Source organism: Aplidium turbinatum, chromosome 10, assembly GCF_918807975.1.
Source record: "Aplidium turbinatum chromosome 10, kaAplTurb1.1, whole genome shotgun sequence".
Taxonomy (NCBI): domain Eukaryota; kingdom Metazoa; phylum Chordata; class Ascidiacea; order Aplousobranchia; family Polyclinidae; genus Aplidium; species Aplidium turbinatum.
In genome coordinates this window covers 10,139,657-10,158,680 of record NC_137481.1, presented here as the reverse complement: position 1 = coordinate 10,158,680, position 19,024 = coordinate 10,139,657, and positions in this window count along the sequence as shown.

Below are 19,024 nucleotides of genomic sequence, written 5' to 3'. Positions count from 1 at the left end.
ATTGATACAAAAAGAACACTCCATGATATGGTCTTTGATGGCACTTTTAAAGTTCAGATGCTCTCGTCGTCAAATGTCCGGTGGACATACCGATGTACCGTACGTCAATGCTGAATCACACGGACATGTAAAACTGTATACGAAATTTGAGCAGAAACACGAAGGCGTCTAGGACTATAGTTGAAAATACGAACTAATTTTGAATGTTTTGTAAGTAGGAAAAACGTTCACTTCAAATGTTTACAAAATTAGTGTTTTGTTTCAAACTGTTTTCGTGCTAGTTGTTGCCTTCGCACTTATTTATATTGGCAAACAGAAAGCTAATTCTATTTTGTCATACATGAGGAAAAAGTCAAGATCTATACAAGATTGCGAGAGTAGACGTAGGAATGAGGATGCTGATGGTGCTAGTAGCATGGGGTTCACTAGGCCAACTTGTAATCTGATTGAGAGAACAAATCCTAATGTATCGGCAACCGGTGGGTTGTGGGCCGTGAGTGCCTTAAATATTAATCAAAGGGATGGGTATTGGCCTATTGTCACTGTCACTCAGGGGCGTATCCTCAATGGAAGCAAGGGAAGCATTGCTTCCCCTACCAAAATTGAAAAAAAAGAAGATATAGGCCTATAATATTTTTCAGTAAAACAATTTCGTCATTTCTTTACCTGAATACGAATTAGAACAGTTTCTAACTCATGTCCCCGTCTAGGTTTTAATTTAAAAAAAGTTAGAAGCTTACGGAAGCAGAGATTCGTACCGCATCCATTACTCTCGTTTTTGCTATATGAAGAAACAAGGTGAGAAACAAAGGAAAAAGCAGAGCAAAGTTTACGCGATTTACGTTTCTATTAACTAATCTGTGGAAGCAATCTCAAAGTTGCTTCCTGTTGGGTATTATTCCGGTGTGTAAGGGAGCGTTCAAATATTATGTAACGCTGTTTTTCCGAATTTTTGCCCCCTTCCCCATGTGACGCCAACGTAACGTTTTTGTCAACCCCCCTCCCCCACGTGACGCTTTTCCATTACAAAGCCCGTTTTGCCAGTTTATATCAAAATTATGACGTGGAAACACGTGTTGATAAAATATCTTGGTTTGTACGCACCTAAAGCTTACGTTTCAGACATGAAATTTTTGCTAGGCTATATTCTTTTTTTGGAATTAAAACGTTATGTAGCCTACTAGCCTACCTACTGAAAACGTTTAGTAGCCCACCGGTTCAACTCAATAGAACCACCCTGTCCACAGCTAACACATTCTCTACTCTCTATGTCTCTACTTAGTAATTAAAACGGATAGGCCTATAGTTCAGGCTTTAAGTCAGTGGTTTTCAACCAGGGTTCTGCGGAACGGTAAGGTTCCGCCAGTAAGTCTAGGGGTTCCGCAAGTTTACATTCAAATCCGAGAGTCTATTATATTATTATATGCATATTGTTTAAATATAATCAAATATTGATTAGGTTTGCCAGTCCAGGGGCTCCGGACACTTTCTGAGAGTGGGGGGTAATTTAAGCAGGGGCGGGAATGATGTTTTGACATCGACAGGGGGCTTATTGAATTATCGCATCACATATACTTATGGGAGGTCGTCACCCAGATCCTCCTTCGCATTATTGAAAGTTTCAGTTTCTTATACAGCGTCTTCGGCGACATGTTTCGCGCCGAAGGCGCAAAATTTTTGCCTTTCAGCAGGGTTGGAAAAAATCATGATTTTTTGAAAAAATCAAAAAAATCGGATTTTTTCGATCTAAATCAGATTTTTTTGATTTTTTTTTTGTATAAAAAAGCGTCGAGTCTACTTGGGGGAAGAGATCATTTTAGTAAGATAGCAGAATTATTTTTAACCCCTTGATTGATTAAAAGGCTTTGCTTTGCAAGTGTTTAATCATTTTTATTATCATATTGTAGGCTAGCCTGTCTATTGCACATATTTTTAAGTAGGTGTGATATGTTGCTTTATAGTTACTAAATCATAATGTGCATATCGAGATTGAGGTACGTCTCAGACTGTCATTTCACTACACTAAGATCTTTCCTTACGTTTGAGCACACATTACTTTGCTTTTTTGCTCAACTGATGCATAGCCTACAACCAGACTTTTTGCAAAGTTTAAGTGTGTAATATATGTTACCGACGTACCATACCAAAACAATAAAAGTTCGGATGACACAAAATTGCAGTTCATTTTGCATTGAGAAGTTCATATAGGAACAAGCTTGCCAGCTTTTGCAGTGCCCAATCGATTTCGAACTTCTGATTGAACCAGACCAAAAGTGGAAAAAACTCGCTCAAAAACTATGTCTAGTGAACAACACTGTTTGTGAACTGCCAAGTAAACTAAGTTGCCTTTCAAAACATGTGGTCACAGCGGTAAACCATAATCTCTTTGTGGGAAAATTGTAACATAAGATTCCCGAATCCGTTCGTCTGCATGTAATGACCGAAAAAGAAACACTCCTTTGAAACGTCTATCCAAAATTGTATTTCTGTAAAATTAGCCATCTGGCTGTCGAAAATGGGATGCAACGCCGTACACCACTAAAACTTGTCACTACAGAACAGATTACTTGGATAAAAGACGGAAAATTTGTCCAGCTAGTAAGCACCAAGCAAACAGTTAAATATGCGACTGACTTCCAACAAACAATTTTAAGAATAACCAGAATGATTTGCAATATCTCAAACTCACGTAGGCTACGCAGTACTGTGACGCAATAATGAAAGACAATTACGAAGTCATTCAAACAGGTGTTCAAAGCGGCTGATGCAATATATTTCATAAGGTCTTACGAACGATGGTGCAATATTTGGACATTTTCTAGCAATTTCCATGACGTAAGATGCCAGCTAAGTTAAGTAGACCATAACGGTTTTTATATGACGTTGGATTTGGTGAAAATTGTCGGGAACATAGCGGCCCCTAGTTATGACAGTCTGACATGGCATAACTAAAAAAGAATTGACGACAATTGTGAGCCAATGATTAAAACACACGATACACAAATTGTTTGAATCACTCACGTTTATGTTAACACGTAAATACAAAGGGCATGCAAAGAATGAACAACAATACGAATAATACACGACGATACCGGTACATGAAATTGGTACCATAGGTACACGCTAAAATGACGCTATATACAATGGTTGCGATAATAACCGACTGTTCTGGGCTCAGACAAGTGTCGGCCACCGCAGACAAAACCAGGCTCAAACCCTAACACTTAGGTGTTCTTTACGGGGGCGAGGCACGAAATATCCCTCAACACGTAGTCTACTTTCACTTCCCCCGTACTCTCATCATAGTTGCAGACGGCAACTTTAGCTCTACGAACCACAGGCTTCCCTTTCCTAATTTGTGGAACTACCTCATACACCCTCCCAAGTTGATACTTCCCACGTTTACCAATGTCTTGGAGAGAACCCACCACTACAAGTTGACCAGGCTCCAAATTCTCGGCCATTTTTAGCCATTTTTTCCGGCCCTGAAGCCCTGGCAAGTAAAAATCGATCCATTTACTCCAAAACTGCTGAGAAAGTGACAAATTGAACCGATAATCCCTTCTTAATTGGTCACGATCATGTGGTTGCCCAACAGCACAGTATGGGTCTAAGTATGGGGTCAAAAGTAAGGCAGGGGTGATGACAGTAAAATCCCTAGGGTCGTCACTCAAAGGTACCAAAGGGCGTTCGTTCACGATCCGAACGGCACTGCCTGTGTACGTAAGCAGTTCAATAAAATTGGGCTTACGAACTGAAGAGTCCAAAATGTGAAAAAAGTACTTGGTCATATCGGCCACGAAACCAAATCCACTAAGCCGAAATCTAGCCAAGACATCTACCAGAGGATTTAACAAGTCAGGACCCGAAAACATTACATCATTAACACAAGTTCCTCGAAATTCAGACTTGCCATCGTAAACAATACGCTTTTTTAATTGTGACGTCACAAAGTATGGTAGGGGAAGGGAAGGTAATTTGATACACTTTTAACATTTTTGCCTGTTAACTGAAAATTACGTGACACAAACTATTGATTTCAAGTTGAAATGAAAGTCTGATCCCTTACACACTTTTTAAAAACATTTTCACTTTTTTATATTTGTTACTTTTTTTTTTAATTGAAATTGTAAAAACGTCACTCAAATTGTTCCAGACAATTGTTCACCTAATCAAACGTCATATAAAAACCGTTCAAGTCTACTGAATATTACGTCATGGAAATTCCTAAAACATGTGCCAAAATTGCACCATCGTTCGTAAGACCTGTGTCAAACCTGTTTAAACCTGTTTCAGTTGAAACCTGTTTAAACATGAAATGTTGCGTCGCGCTAACTGCTGGCGTGCCTTTGAGTTATCACAAATTTTTCTGATTCATTCTCGAAGTTGTTTGTTGGAAGTCGGTCGCACATTTAACTGGTTTATTTGGTGCTTGCTAGCTGGACAAATTCTCCGTCTTTTATCCAAGTAATCTGTATCGTAGTGACAGTTTTAGAGGTGTACGGCTTTGCATCTCGATTTCGATAGCCGCGGGCTAATTTTACAGGAATACACTTATTGAATAGACGTTTCAAGGAGTGTTTCCTTTTCGGTCACTACATGCAGACAAACGGATCCGGGAACTTTATGTTACAATTTTCCCACGAAGAGATTATGGTTTACCGCTGTGACCACAAATGTATCAATTTACCTTCCGTGGAAGGTAAATTGATACACCGGGAAGGTAATTTGATACAGTAAAACTAACACAAAAATCCCTTTTGACAGCAAAGCAATAATGAAAATTTAATATGTGGTTGGCGTGCTTGGGTGCAAGGATGACTGTTGAGGCCTATTTGTGCGGCGAAGCTTCTGCAGCGGGATGGACATGGAAAGAATGATTGGCTGGAGTTCTTATTCAAGAGGCGTGCCTTACGCTGTTCTCGTTTTTTGACAGCAGATAGCGTGTAAGCCTACAAAAGCTTATATAATAGTTGTTTCCCAAAGTAGCAGGTCTAGTTAATAAAGAACAACTTATTTAAATCAACTAGATCAATGACAACATTTATTACAGTCACAAAAAAGAATTTAATGTGCTGTATCAATTTACCTTCCCCGCATGTATCAATTTACCTTTTTCAAAAAAAGTTATAAAATTCTGATTTTTGTATGCTTGGATGCACATTGCAGAAAAAACGTGACATGCTCTTGAAGCCTTATCAATGTACTGTCAAATGAGTTTGGTTTCATCTTTCAGGAACTTTTTTTTAATTTTCCAGACGGAAATAATCGTGAGTTAAAAAATTTACGAAAAAACTCAAAAAACACACTTTTACTATTTTATGCCACAAAAGCACGAGTTAGCTGCATGGTGCAATTTTTCTAGGCATTATTTTCACAGATCGTCCACCTAATAACAATATTTTTGACTAATATTTTTTGTACATTTCTGTAGGGGTGGTGTATCAAATTACCTTCCGTATCAAATTACCTTCCCTTCCCCTAAATACCATTCAAATCCTTTTACATTTTCTGCTTCACCAGCACGCTCAATATAGCCATTAGATTTAAGATCTTTCATGGTGTCAGTAAGGAAATCACGAAGTTCAGGTTGTTTTAAAGCCTTCTTCCTTAAAGCAGCAGCTCTATCTGACGCCAACACAAAATTGTTAGGTAAATCAATATCTTCCTTCAACGGTACAGGTATCTCAAATCGACCATCTTTCAACTCAATATTCGGTTCAACAAGTTCTCTAGCCAAAATATCATTGCGAGACAATTCACAGGTTTCATTTTGCAAGGTCAAATCCTGAATGACTTTATTCAGGTCTGCTATTTCCATATCACGAGACTCAATTTTACGCTGAAAGCTAGAGATGACATCCGACTCTGAAGACGTTTTCACTCTGCACACGTTAGCAACGCTTTCATCTAAGGGTGACTTACCACCACAAGCCAACCAACGGAGAGGAGTGAGCAAAGCATGTGGTTCACTACGATTCTCACCAACACGCTCTTCTTTAGCACACATCAAATAAGCGTTGTCGTTTCCAATCAGTACATCTACAGTACTACAATCATTCAAATGAAACATATTCACGTCATGAAAATGATGGAAACTACTTAAATCCTGCTTACGTGGTAAAGTTTTAACATTAACATTTCAGTCGGCAGCCGTGGCCGAGTGGTTAGCGCGTTGGGCTCGCAGTCGAGAGCCTGCATGTTCGACTCCAGCCACCCGCACTTGCTGTTGTTTCTTTGGGCAAGAAACTTAACGATAATTGCCTCTACCTAGTGATCGATTTCGAATAATGGGTAGTACCAAATTTAAGTCATAAGTAAAGTAGACAACCGGAAAACAGACATTGCCGTCGGCTGCAGCGTGCGTCAGGTGTATGTCGGAAGGCGTACACCGATGCATAGCGCTCAAGTCCGCTTTCCGCAATGCAGGATAAAGATAAACAAACAAACAAACAAACAAAACAAATTGTCAGCCCAAGCTGGGTTAACCACCGAAGTTATATCACAAAACAGTTCATTCGTCTCTAACGACTGAATATTGAGTTTAACAAGGTCAGCACAAGTAGGTTTCTGACCAGCCAGAGTATCCATTTTAAACGACGCTTTGTCATACGGTTTAACGTCAAGTTCGCAGACCAAATCACTCGAAACAAAAGTCAACTGCGAACCAGGATCATGCTGACAATACACCAACTTCGATTTGCCAGTCATTGGATTCAAAACACGAGCAGCAGTAATGCGGTTAAAGGCTGCTTTAACATTTCCAATCTTAACATTACGCACAGGAACTCTGGCACCAACATCATCTTTACCGACAGAATCCAGAGAATCACGTGACGTCACATAAAAATCATGCAGAAGAAAATAGTGCTTCCTGTCGTTGTTAGGGCCACATTGACGACAGTTGTTTGCATGAACGCAATCCCTAACCATATGCTGGCGCAAACAATTCAAGCATTTGCCAGCTTTCACAATGACATCTCTCCGATCTTTAGGTGTCAAGCGCAAAAATTCTTTACAATTAGACAAAAAATGATATTCAACTTGACCACGTGACGAACAATAAAAACATGCCGGTATGTCTCTACGTCTGGCCACACCACCGCGCGGTGCGCCAACAGCAGTCGAGTACTGCGAACTCCCTGAAATCACATTATCATGGGGTTTTACCGACGTCTGCCTAACCGGACATGAAGGCAATTTTCCTTTGCCAAACTTTTTAAAATGCTGCGACTCACCAGAATCGCCCATTAGCATAATGCTAAAATCAGTCGACTTGCGCGTTTCCTCCCGTACTACAAATTCAAACAAACTCTGAAAAGTAGGCTCATTAGTACCACCATACTGATCACCTAAAAAGTCAAGATAACGCTGCTTAGCGTCAAACGGGAGTCGCTTAGCCAAATCCAAAACAAAACGTCCTTCCAATTTGTCACGCTGACCATAAGCTTTCGCGTAAAGCAGACACTGCGACAATTCATCTTTAAACTCTTTCAGATCACTGGAAGAGGTCGAAGTCAATTTGCTACCATAGCGATACTTTCTAATTTCCGGTTCGGCGAAAAGACCTCCACGAACCCCAAAACGCTGGGACAAGCGAGCTAACGACATTTCTATCCTGTCTTCTTCTGACAAGCCATCAGGAGTGTCGGAAACCAAATTAGCAATCGTTTGCGCAGCTGTTCTAACACAAGCTGCTTGTAACAAAGTCAAACGAGTTCCTTTAAAGGGCGAAGCTGCCATTAAGGCCGTAACACGATTTTTAAAGAAGATAAATGGCATATTATTACCATCGTAACCAATCAAGGCCGCCTTATCGAAAAACGTCCTACTATTTTGGTATTCAAAAAAGCAATCCTGTTGTTGAGAACTCGATTTAGCGGGAGAAGACAAGCTATATCCCTTAAGGGGCTGAGTGGGCTCAGTCACATGCACAGCCCGATCACGATCCTCACACACGTTAAAATCAGGAGACGCGATACGCCTCTCACAACCACGCAAATTACGTGTAGCTGGGCAATCAAAAACCAGCTGCGCAGAAAACTGTGAAGGGGGCAAAGCATTACTGCTAATGGCGGCCCCGTGACCTGTACGCTCTGGGGGAGGAGTTCGGCTATAATTCGCAGGCCTTGGCTCTACAGCCTTCGGAAGACCCTTAGCCGCGGCCCCGAGACCTCCTGAAACAGCTGGAAAACGTGTGGATTGCACTGGTCCACTTACAGATTGAACAGGCGTCTGGAAAAGGTTATGTAAATTAAACTGTGATGGATGTTCATTTCTGGAATGCCTAGAAGAGCCCTTCTTGGAGCTACGCCGGGAGCCCACATCTGATCGATATTCAGCCAAAGCTACCTCTTTGCGTTGTTCAGCCCTCAACTGTGCGTCTTTGAGTGCAAACTCAGCAGCTCTCGCTTCAGCCTCAGCTCTCGCGGTGGCCTCAGCAGCTCTCGCTTCAGCCTCAGCTCTCGCGACGGCCTCTGCTCGTACGGCCTCAGCTCGTATGGCATCAGCTCTCGCGGTGGCTTCAGCAGCTCTCACTTCAGCCTCAGCTCGTATCTGGAGCTCCTCTCGTCTTAGCTGCAGGTTAATTTGTGCCACTATCCGAGACGAACTCGTAGACATCCTAGTGCTTACATTTGAGGCGCTATCCTCAGGATGTATGTCAGCATCCAACATATCTGAGAACTCACTTACTTTTTGTTCAAAGTTATTTTTTAACGAGTTAAATTCGGGGTCTACCCTATCACGAAGTTCTGCCAAGATTGCAGTTAAAAATTTTAGTCAAAAGAGCATGGAAATGCCGTAATTCCTCTTCCAAAGTAGAGAACTTAGATCTAAAAATTAACAGTTCCTGCTTATCACTCAAAGAACCTAGGGCTACAGAAAGTTCCCCAATTTGAGTCAAAATATCCCTTCTAAGATGCCGGGCCTCTCGAACTGACTTAGCCTCATCGTTACTGGGTCCCTCCCCAGAATGGCCTGCCCGACCGCAAAGAACATCATCAGGCTTAAATTAACTCAGTCGAGTCGACGGCGGTCGAGTCCCTGTCGCCACCGAGTGTAGACATATTAAATGTTGGGGCTCAATTTAACAATTAAAAAAATTAAGTTACGCAAACACACAAAATTAAGTTATAAAAAACTTAACTTCAAAGACCGTAAAAATACAAAAAAGAATTTAAATGCACAATACCGTATTTGTAGAGGCATATAAAGTCCTAAAGTTCCACACAACTTGCTTGGATTCGTTCACTTGAATCTTCAAGCACAGATCGATTGTCTTTAATCTTTTTTCTTCAAATGAATGTCAATTTTGTTTTTTCTTCAGAACCAACAAAGAAACGCCTTTAATTTTTAACTTGAAGTTCTTCAGTACCAACTGAGAAGAAATGTCTTTAATTTTCTTTTGCTTCTGTAGACTACCAACCAACAAGATCTTCTTTTATTATTTCTTTGCTTCTGTAGCCTACCAACCAACAACTTCGTCTTTTATTTTTTTATGTGCTTCTAGTGCTTCTTGGCCTACCAGTTAACAAGTCACGTCTTTTATTTTTTATGGTCACAGCGGTAAACCATAATCTCTTTGTGGGAAAATTGTAACATAAGATTCCCGAATCCGTTCGTCTGCATGTAATGACCGAAAAAGAAACACTCCTTTGAAACGTCTATTCAAAATTGTATTTCTGTAAAATTAGCCACCTGGCTGTCGAAAATGGGATGCAACGCCGTACACCACTAAAACTTGTCACTACAGAACAGATTACTTGGATAAAAGACGGAAAATTTGTCCAGCTAGTAAGCACCAAGCAAACTTGACTGGAAGAGCGGACGTACGCAAAAATTCCTCTCTGTATTCTTCCTTGGCTCAAGTCCTCCAAATTGTGCACTTCAGACGCTAAATTGTTAAATTTAAACAGGGGTTCCCAACCTTTTTTACACAATGGTCCCTTTTGAAAGTTTTCAGTTCAGTTCAGTTGTTTTTTTATTTCTGACCATCATATCAAAACAATACACATCAACATAGCAAAGGTCAAGAAAAAGGTAGAAGCGACAAAACGCGAACGTTAAAACGTGCTTGTGATCGAAGTAAGTTATTGAGTTGAAAAAAATTTGGCACGGTCGCAACACCTTCAGAAAAATTTAAGATATAAAGGGGAAATAAAAAAATAAAAAATGTTACAAAACAAATAAACATATATAGGCTATAACTTTATTAGCCTACATAACTTTAGCTGATATATTGAAGATTTGTATGGACAGTTGCTATGAAGATCGGCCATGGTGCGTTATCAAGAGTGCTGATGGTCGTAAGGGGAACACGTCTTGATGCGTTTAGCTCATAGCAAAGAGCAAGGCAGGCAAAGAAAACCCCACAAAGAAATCCTCAAGTTTTGAAGTTTTGAAGAAATCCTCAAGTTTTGAAAAATCAATGGCCCTATAACTTAATTTACAATTGCATGAATACAACACGATAACCTATGCCATAAAATCTGCAGTGAAAGAAAAAGTTTCAGCATCTAGGGTCTATAGGCCCAACATTCAGTTCAAAAAAAAATAAAATAAAAGCTAAAATGCATTAACTTTTACAACAACCGAAAATATAAAGACGTTGAAACAGTGAACTGTGGTGGGTTTCGTTCGTGAGTGGTAAAAGCAAAATTAAACAGTTTGTAGCAGTGAGAAAATATGACGTCACAGATAGGGCATTGTGATGCGTATAGGCCTACATGTAATTTTGGCAGGATTCATACTTTGCATAGTTTGGCCATAGATGACGGTAACGACTAGAACATCACACAACTAAGGCGAAAGAGAAAATTGAATCGAGTCCTGTCTTTGTCATGAGTTATCAAGGGGGGTGAGGGGGGGACTTATACCAGTCCCAGGTATACAAGTCCCCCCCACCCACCTTGGTAACTCATGACAAAGACAGGACTCAATGGACATGGCTCTTTCACCTTAGTTGTGTGATGTTCTAGGCGTTACCATAGATGACTTGGCCTTGTCTTGAGAGTCGGAGTTTCCAAGCGAAAACCTCAAAAGTTGTTCAACAAAAGAACAAAATGTAAATAAAACACAAAAGTAAAAAATATATTAAAATTGAAATTTTTATCTCTACATTAGTGGGGGGGGTAATTTTGCATTGGTTACCCCCATAGCCGTACGAGCCAGGGGGGCAGGGGGGGCAGCCGCCCCCCCTGTTGTTTCAAAACGTCGCGAATCCGGGCAAAATCTTAAAATTATTAGGGCAAAAATTGCTATATAAAAAGCTACAAAGTTGCATGAATTAAGAAAAACTATAAATTAATATCTTTTACCTATCAAACTAAGTACAGCCTCTTATTTGCACAAGAAATGTGCCGCAAAATTTTCATTTGGCACACCCGTACTGATGTATTGTATTGCATGGTGATCAAACTATAGTATGAAATGCATTTAACCAACTGCATCATGCCAATTTGGGCAGCCACCAAAATATGTCTCTAATACTTTTGTGAAACTGCCCAAATTAAAACACAAAATTTGCTATATTATATAGCTAATTTTATTAATTTTCACAAATGCATCGTGTTGATTGGGGCAGCTAAAAACATGAAATTATTTGATGAAACTGATTAGTCTGTCTGTTTATGCAACTGCCCAAATTAGCGTGAGGCAGTTTACCCAAAATGAACAAATTCATTAATTTTTCCCATTTACATAACTGTATCGTTTAGATTAAGGCAACAAAAAATATGAAATTATCTGATCACAGTCTATTTATAAAACTGCCCAAATTGGCATGATGCAGTTGCCTCGCATCAAAATGTACAAAGTCTTTAATTTTTTTCATAATATCCATAAATGCATCATCTTGATTTGGGCAACTACAAAATATGAATTTATATAAATCTGGTGAATAGCCTACCGGTACTTTTACAAAACAATTCGGGTGGGGAGGTCACAGTACTTTTTCAACCATAAATGGACATAGCTAAGCAACACCACCCGGAATGGCCCGTTTCGGCGAGTCCGATTCGGCGAGTCCGATTCGACTAGTCCGATTCGGCGAGTTCCCTATTCGGCGAGAGCCTTTTTCGGCGAGTGCCCTATTCGGCGAGTTTTTGAAATTTTTAAAAGGAAATTATCGGGTATCGTAGCCTAATTACAATTGCCGTTTTTACATCGTTTTAACGTCGCTAAACGTTGAAATCGTGCTGAATGGAATAAAAAGAAAATGTTTGAACTATTAAATTAAAATTCGTCATGTCAGTTCAGTTGTTTTTATTTTTGACCATCATATCAAAAACAATACACGTCAACATAGCAAAGGTGTAGAAAAAGGTAGAAGCGACAAAACGCGAACGTTAAAACGTGCTTGTGACCGAAGTAAGTTACTGAGTTGAAAGAAATTTGGCACGGTTGCATCAGTGCATCACCTTCAGAAAAATTTAAGATATGAAGGAAAAATAAAACGAAGAAAATGTTACAAAAAAAATAATGTTTATGTCTATAAGTTAGTACTTTTGAATAGTTAAAATCATAGGCGCCTAACTATTTTTTTGGCCGTGGGGGCGAAAGCGTGTTTCATCAGCAGCAAGGTAATTTCGGCGAAATGTCACGCAGATGGATGACGTAATTATGTCGTCACACTAGGATTGCTTTTATTGCCACACTCGGAGTTATCGCTACGTTCGACCTACCGTTAATTATTATAAACAAAGCTCGACCAAACACATGCTATGCGTCTGCGTTGGCTAGCGGTTGATGGACTGCGACTCTTTAAGCTAAGCACAACATAAAGTTTAGCAACGAACTAGATTTATTAGCATGAAACAAGAGACGAAAAGGTTTACTAAAAGGTATACTGTAAATGGAATGAAAATACTAACTTGATCATATGCTTGAAAATATACCTGTTGAAAGCAAAATCATTCATGTTTACATCAATTCAACAGCACGTCACCTTTAATAAATTTAAAAGTTGCTGACATCCGTAAACAGCCCTTGAAAAATAGTTACAGAGAGACGTTTGATTAAGTTTTCGACTTGACATTGCTCCCTTTTCACTACAATATCGCAACTTATCGCTGACCAGCTTTCAAGTTTCAATTCGCTGTAATACGCCCGTTTTCGTGTTGCAGATGAAACAAAAGATGCGCATATTCCCCCGCCTTTCATCGGGTTTCTATGGCAACGGTCGTGTGTGCGAAATGCGGTTTGTACCAGCCCTTGTTACGTTGGTTAGCGGTAACCTCGGGCCGAGACTTCAAGTTCATTTTCACAGCAACCGATTCACTGCGGCGACAATTCTCTGCAGAGGTTTCGACTTTCGAAAGCGACAGCGAGGCTGTTTGCAAGCGCATTAAGTTAAACTCACGCTGCGTCAACGTAGCAAATTATGTTGTTTTAGGGTGCATTCAACATCTGATGACATTGAATCGACGCAAAATGGTAGATTTTTGCTATGTCACAGGCAGCAAAATCAGTCATTTTTACATTGATTCAACGTCTGCAGACGTTAAATCAACGTAAAAATGACAGCTTTTTTGTCTGGGGTGGGATTGTAGCATCGCTACTCGTTCTAGTGATTATTTACTGCGAAGCTGTTGCGGTTTGCATTTAAAAATGTTTTTCTGCTGCCGATCGCTAGTTCATCTATTGTTTTATGTATCAATGCCGCATAAAAAGTTGCTCCCACGCGGAAATACGCGTGGGGGCCTGGCCCCCACGGCTTAGACGCCTATGGTTAAAATAATTAGTTTGGATCAACAAATGTGTGACCCACACTCCTACAGCTTAGATTGAAAGGAAATTATCGGGTAGGCTACCGTAGCCTAGTTATCCCGACCAGCAAAAATTTGTTTCAAGAACCCAGTTAGCCTAACAGTTCATTTTTACATTGTAGTAACAAAATGAAAAGGCTAACCAAATGTGTGGCCTATCGTTTTAACGTCGCTAAACGTTGAAATCGTGTAGAAAAGGGTGCTTTTGTTGACTAGGATACGTTGAAACTGAGAAACATTCACAGAAGCCCTACGATACGTTGCATTTTTAAGATAATGTATTCAGACGTTGAATCAATGTACAAATGAAATGTTATGCTAAATGGGTTCTTGGAACAAATCGTAGGGCTTCTGTGAATGTTTCTCAGTTTCAAAGTATCCTAGTCAGCAAAAGCTCCCTTTTCTACACGATTTCAACGTTTAGCGACGTTAACACGATAGGCCACACATTTGTTTAGCCTTTTCATTCTGTTACTACAATGTAAAAATGAACTGTGTTCTTGGAACAAATTTTTTTGCTGGTCGTGATAACTAGGCTACGGTACCCGATAATTTCCTTTCAATCCAAGCTGTAGGCCACACATTTGTTGGTCCAAACTAATCATTTTAACTATTCAAAAGTACTAACTTATAGACATAAACATGATCTATTTTTTTTTTTTTGGAACATTTTTCTTTGTTTTATTTTCCCTTCATATCTTAAATTTTTCTGAAAGTGTTGCGACCGTGCCAAATTTCTTTCAACTCAATAACTTACTTCGGTCAAAAGCACGTTTTAACGTTCGCGTTTTGTCGCTTCTACCTTTTTCTACACCTTTGCTATGTTGACGTGTATTGTTTTTGATATCATGATCAGAAAAAAAAACAACTGAACTGACATGACGAATTCAAGCACGTTTTAACGTTCGCGTTTTGTCGCTTCTATCTTTGCTTTGTTGACGTGTATTGTTTTTGACATGATGGTCAGAAATAAAAACAACTGAACTGACATGACGAATTTTAATTTAATAGTTCAAACATTTTCTTTTTATTCCTTTCTGCACGATTTCAACGTTTAGCGACGTTAAAACGATGTAAAAACGGCAATCGTAATTAAGCTACGGTACCCGATAATTTTCTTTTAAAAATTTCAAAAACTCGCCGAATAGGGCACTCGCCGAAAAAGGCTCTCGCCGAATAGGGAACTCGCCGAATCGGACTAGTCGAATCGGACTCGCCGAATCGGACTCGCCGAATAGTAGCAGACCCACACCACCACAACATTTAACAAAAACATGTTATACCTGTTAAAAGTACTGTAATGTTAAGGTGTTGCTTAGCTTTGTTTGGTTACTTTTATAAAAAGGTTCTGCTACTATTCGGCGAGTTCCCTATTCGGCCAGAGCCTTTTTCGGCGAGTTTCCTATTCGGCGATTTTTTGAAAATCAAACGACGCTTTCTGCAAATCCGATGATTGAATATTATTCAATATTCAGACATTGAATCAATGTAAATACGAACTGTTAGGCTAATTGGGTTCTTTGAATCCTACGTCACCGTCTGTATGCAAACTTAGAATATATTAAACTTAGTTATTTTTGTCTTCAAATTACCTAGCCTAACTATATTTTTAGAAGTAGTGCTGCCAGACCTTTTTATTTTTTGTACTAAAATTCGTATCATCAAAACTACTTTAATTGATTGAACAAAGTTTATTTGAACAGAAGTAGTATGTCTGTGTTTTATTACATTTAATTATAATTTCTCTATTGTTATGTACTTTTTTCTGAATCCGCATGGTCACCCTGAGCCGGTTTCCTGCAATGTTTATCTTTCTGAGTCTTTTATGACATCACAACTGAATATTTAAGTGGCCTTGTTTATTATTTGTGGTGTGTAAAACAATATTTGTTACTCCTACTTACCATGCTCTTCAAAGATGAATTCATTTGTTCTATCTTGAATACTTTGGTAAGAAGTTCTAGCTAGCTGGTGATCAGTGGCGTAGCCAAGGGGGGGGGGGGAGGTATTGCAAAGAGCGAGTTTTGCCATTACCAAGCATTCAAATATCTCAGCCAGGAATTAGCAACAAGAAAACATAGAGAATTGTAGCTTTATTTCTGAAAAATACCGAAGAAAACATGATCTTATCCTTTTGCTATGCCACCGGACAGCATCATTTTACAGGAATATTCATAACCACATTTTTGTTGAAAATGCTCTCAGAATGCACCAAATTCAAAGTAATTTTTCAAAATTTTCTGGGAGAGGCCCCCCAGACCCTCCCACTGCTGGGTGTCGTCATAAGCGAAACACGCCCTCAACCCCCGCCTTTTCAAAATTACTGGCTACGCCACTGCTGGTGATCTTGTTATGTTACTTTTTCACTGTTATCATCAGGGATAGTTATCATGCACCGCATACATTATATTTGGGCAATTTCTATAAAAGCGTGCACATTTGGGCAAATTTACTTTCTGCCCCCCCAAAATGCTTTGGTCTCGTACGGCTATGGTTACCCCCCCACTCCGATTGGTGGGGGGGTAATCACCCCCGCGGCCCTCCCTCTAACGGAGCCCATGTTTGCCACTATTAATAAATTTTCTACACTTAAACACGTTCGCTGCGATCCCGAATTTTCGTTGTTTTCTTGTGGTGCGATAACCTTTAACTTTCTGCTTTCCCCTCAAAATTTTGTCGACATGTTTTCTTTGCTTCAAGGAGTTCTTTCAGACAGTTACAAACAAATACTTTCTAAACCGGTCAAAATTTGCAGCCATAAAAAGGACCAAATAAGGCCAGATTTTCTGGCCTTATTTGCATCAATCTTTTTTAAGCCAACTGCAATTTAAAAAGGCCTGATTTTTGGATTTTGGCCTAAAAAAGGCCATCTGGCAACCCTAATGTTGTTCATCATCATCATTTTCAGCCTGTGGGAGTGGGAGCCCACTGCAGAGCGTAAACCTTCCCCTTTTCATGCCAATTTACATGATTATGTGCTAGTTGGTACCAATTGGTTGTATTGCATTGTTTGTCAATGTCGTCCCTCCATCTCACTTTTAGTTTTCCTTTCTTTCTTTTAGTTTCTCGTGGTGTCCATGTTGTTAATTTTTTAGTCCATCTATTGTCCTGATATCTTGCTATATGACCTGCCCAGGACCATTTTAATTTCTTGATTGTGCTTAATATATCTCGTAATTTCGTTTGATTTCTGATCCATTCGGCAGTCTTTTTATCTCGCCATGTTAAACCCATCATGATTCGTTCATGTGCTCTCTGCATAGTTCTTAGTTTAAGTGTTAATTTCTTTGTAAGGTTCCAAGTTTCTGCACCATATGTAGCGGTTGGAAGGATGCATTGATCGTAGACTTGTTTCTTGAGAGAAAGAGGCAGTTTTGACTTAAATATCGAACTTGCTCTTCCGAAGGCTTGCCATCCAAGTGATATTCTTCTTTTGATTTCATCTTCTTTATTGGAGTTGGTTGTAATTTTTTGGCCAAGATATATATAGTGATCAACTTTTTCGATAGTCGCTCCGTCCAAAAGAATATTGTTGCCGATGTCTGCCAGTTTGTTAAACATAATTTTCGTTTTGTTAAAGTTCATATGAAGACCAATCTTTTTGCTTTCTGTATTGAGTTCACTTAGCATTGTTTGTAGTTGTTTAGGTTGCTCAGATATAAGGATGATGTCATCAGCAAAACGTAAATGGCTTATGTATTCACCATCAATTTTAATTCCTTTTTCTTCCCAGTTAAGTTGCTTAAAAATTTCTTCTAAGGCTGCTGTAAAAAGTTTTGGAGATATTGTGTCACCTTGACGTACCCCTTTTTGAATCTGAAATGGTTCAGAGTCTTTGTGCAGCCGAATTATAGATGTATTTTTCGCGTAAATGTTTTTGAGAAGTTGAGTGTATGATTGGCCAATTCCCTGTTTCTGTTTTTCCAATGCTAAAATGACAGCTGATGTTTCAACAGAGTCAAACGCTTTTTTATAATCTATTAGTCCAAGGCAGAGTGGGATGTTATATTCGTTTGTTTTTTCAATTAATTGGTTGATAGTATGCAAGTGGTCCATGGTTGAAAACCCTTTCCTAAAACCTGCTTGTTCTCTCGGTTGGTGGTAGTCCAAATCTTTAGCAATTCTGTTGGTAATTACTCGGGTAAAAAGTTTGTAAATTGTTGGAAGAAGACTAATCGGACGATAGTTTCCCAAGTCTTTTTGGTCTCCCTTCTTATGAAGAAGTATGATGATAGCATTCTTCCAGTTGGAAGGAATTTGTCTTGTTTTAATGCATTCCGTAAACAGATGGGCAAGGGGTGATGAAATTGTTTCTTCTGCATCTTTAAGTAGGTCAGGCGTGATATTATCTTCACCAGGCACTTTATTTCGTTTCATCTGACTAATTGCATGTTTTATTTCAGAGATATTTACTTCTGGAGTGGTTGCTAAAATTTGAGATTTGTCACTGGAGTTGTCGACCGGCCCTTGACCCTGATTGCTAGCATAGAGATTTTGATAGAATTCTCTTGTTCTTTCTATTATCCGGTTTCTGCATTTCGTAATAGAGCCATCTTGTTCTTTTATTCCAGTCATATGAATTTTTCCCAAGCTGAGCTTCCTTTTGGCAGATTTAAAACCTCGACCTTTCCGGATTGTTTCTTCAACAATATCAGAGTTGTATTTTCTTATGTCTCTTCTTTGTTTTTTACTGATGAGTTTGTCAAGTTCTGCTTTTTCGATTTTGTTCCTTGCTGATATTGGTTGCTTGAGATCTCTACGCTTCTTCATAAGGTTTAAAGTTTCTGTTGACAGTTTTGAACCATTGTTAGGCTTTACTTCTCTATACTTTTCTGCTGTTTTTGTAAGATTGATAACAATACTGTTATTTAAATCTTCAACTGTATTTCCTGTGTAATTGATTGGTTGGTCTTCCAAGGCTTCTATTCGTAATGGTTTGTTTTTTGACCGAAATAACTTTCTTCTTTCTTTCTGAATGTCTAATTTGACAATGCTCCTCAGTATTCTATGATCGCTTCCAGTATTTACTTCGTTAAGAGTGTGAACGTTTTGGAAGATTTCAGGTTTGTTGGTAATTATGTAGTCTATTTCATTATGTGTTTCATGATTTGGGCTTCTCCATGTCCATTTTTGGTGTGGTTTCTTTTGGAACATGGTATTTTTGATGCTGAAGTTGTTGCTCAAACTAATGTTGTTCACTCACATCAAAGCAAGCGTTGTGATGTAAGAATGCTGCCTTGCAATTTCGCAATGCGAGG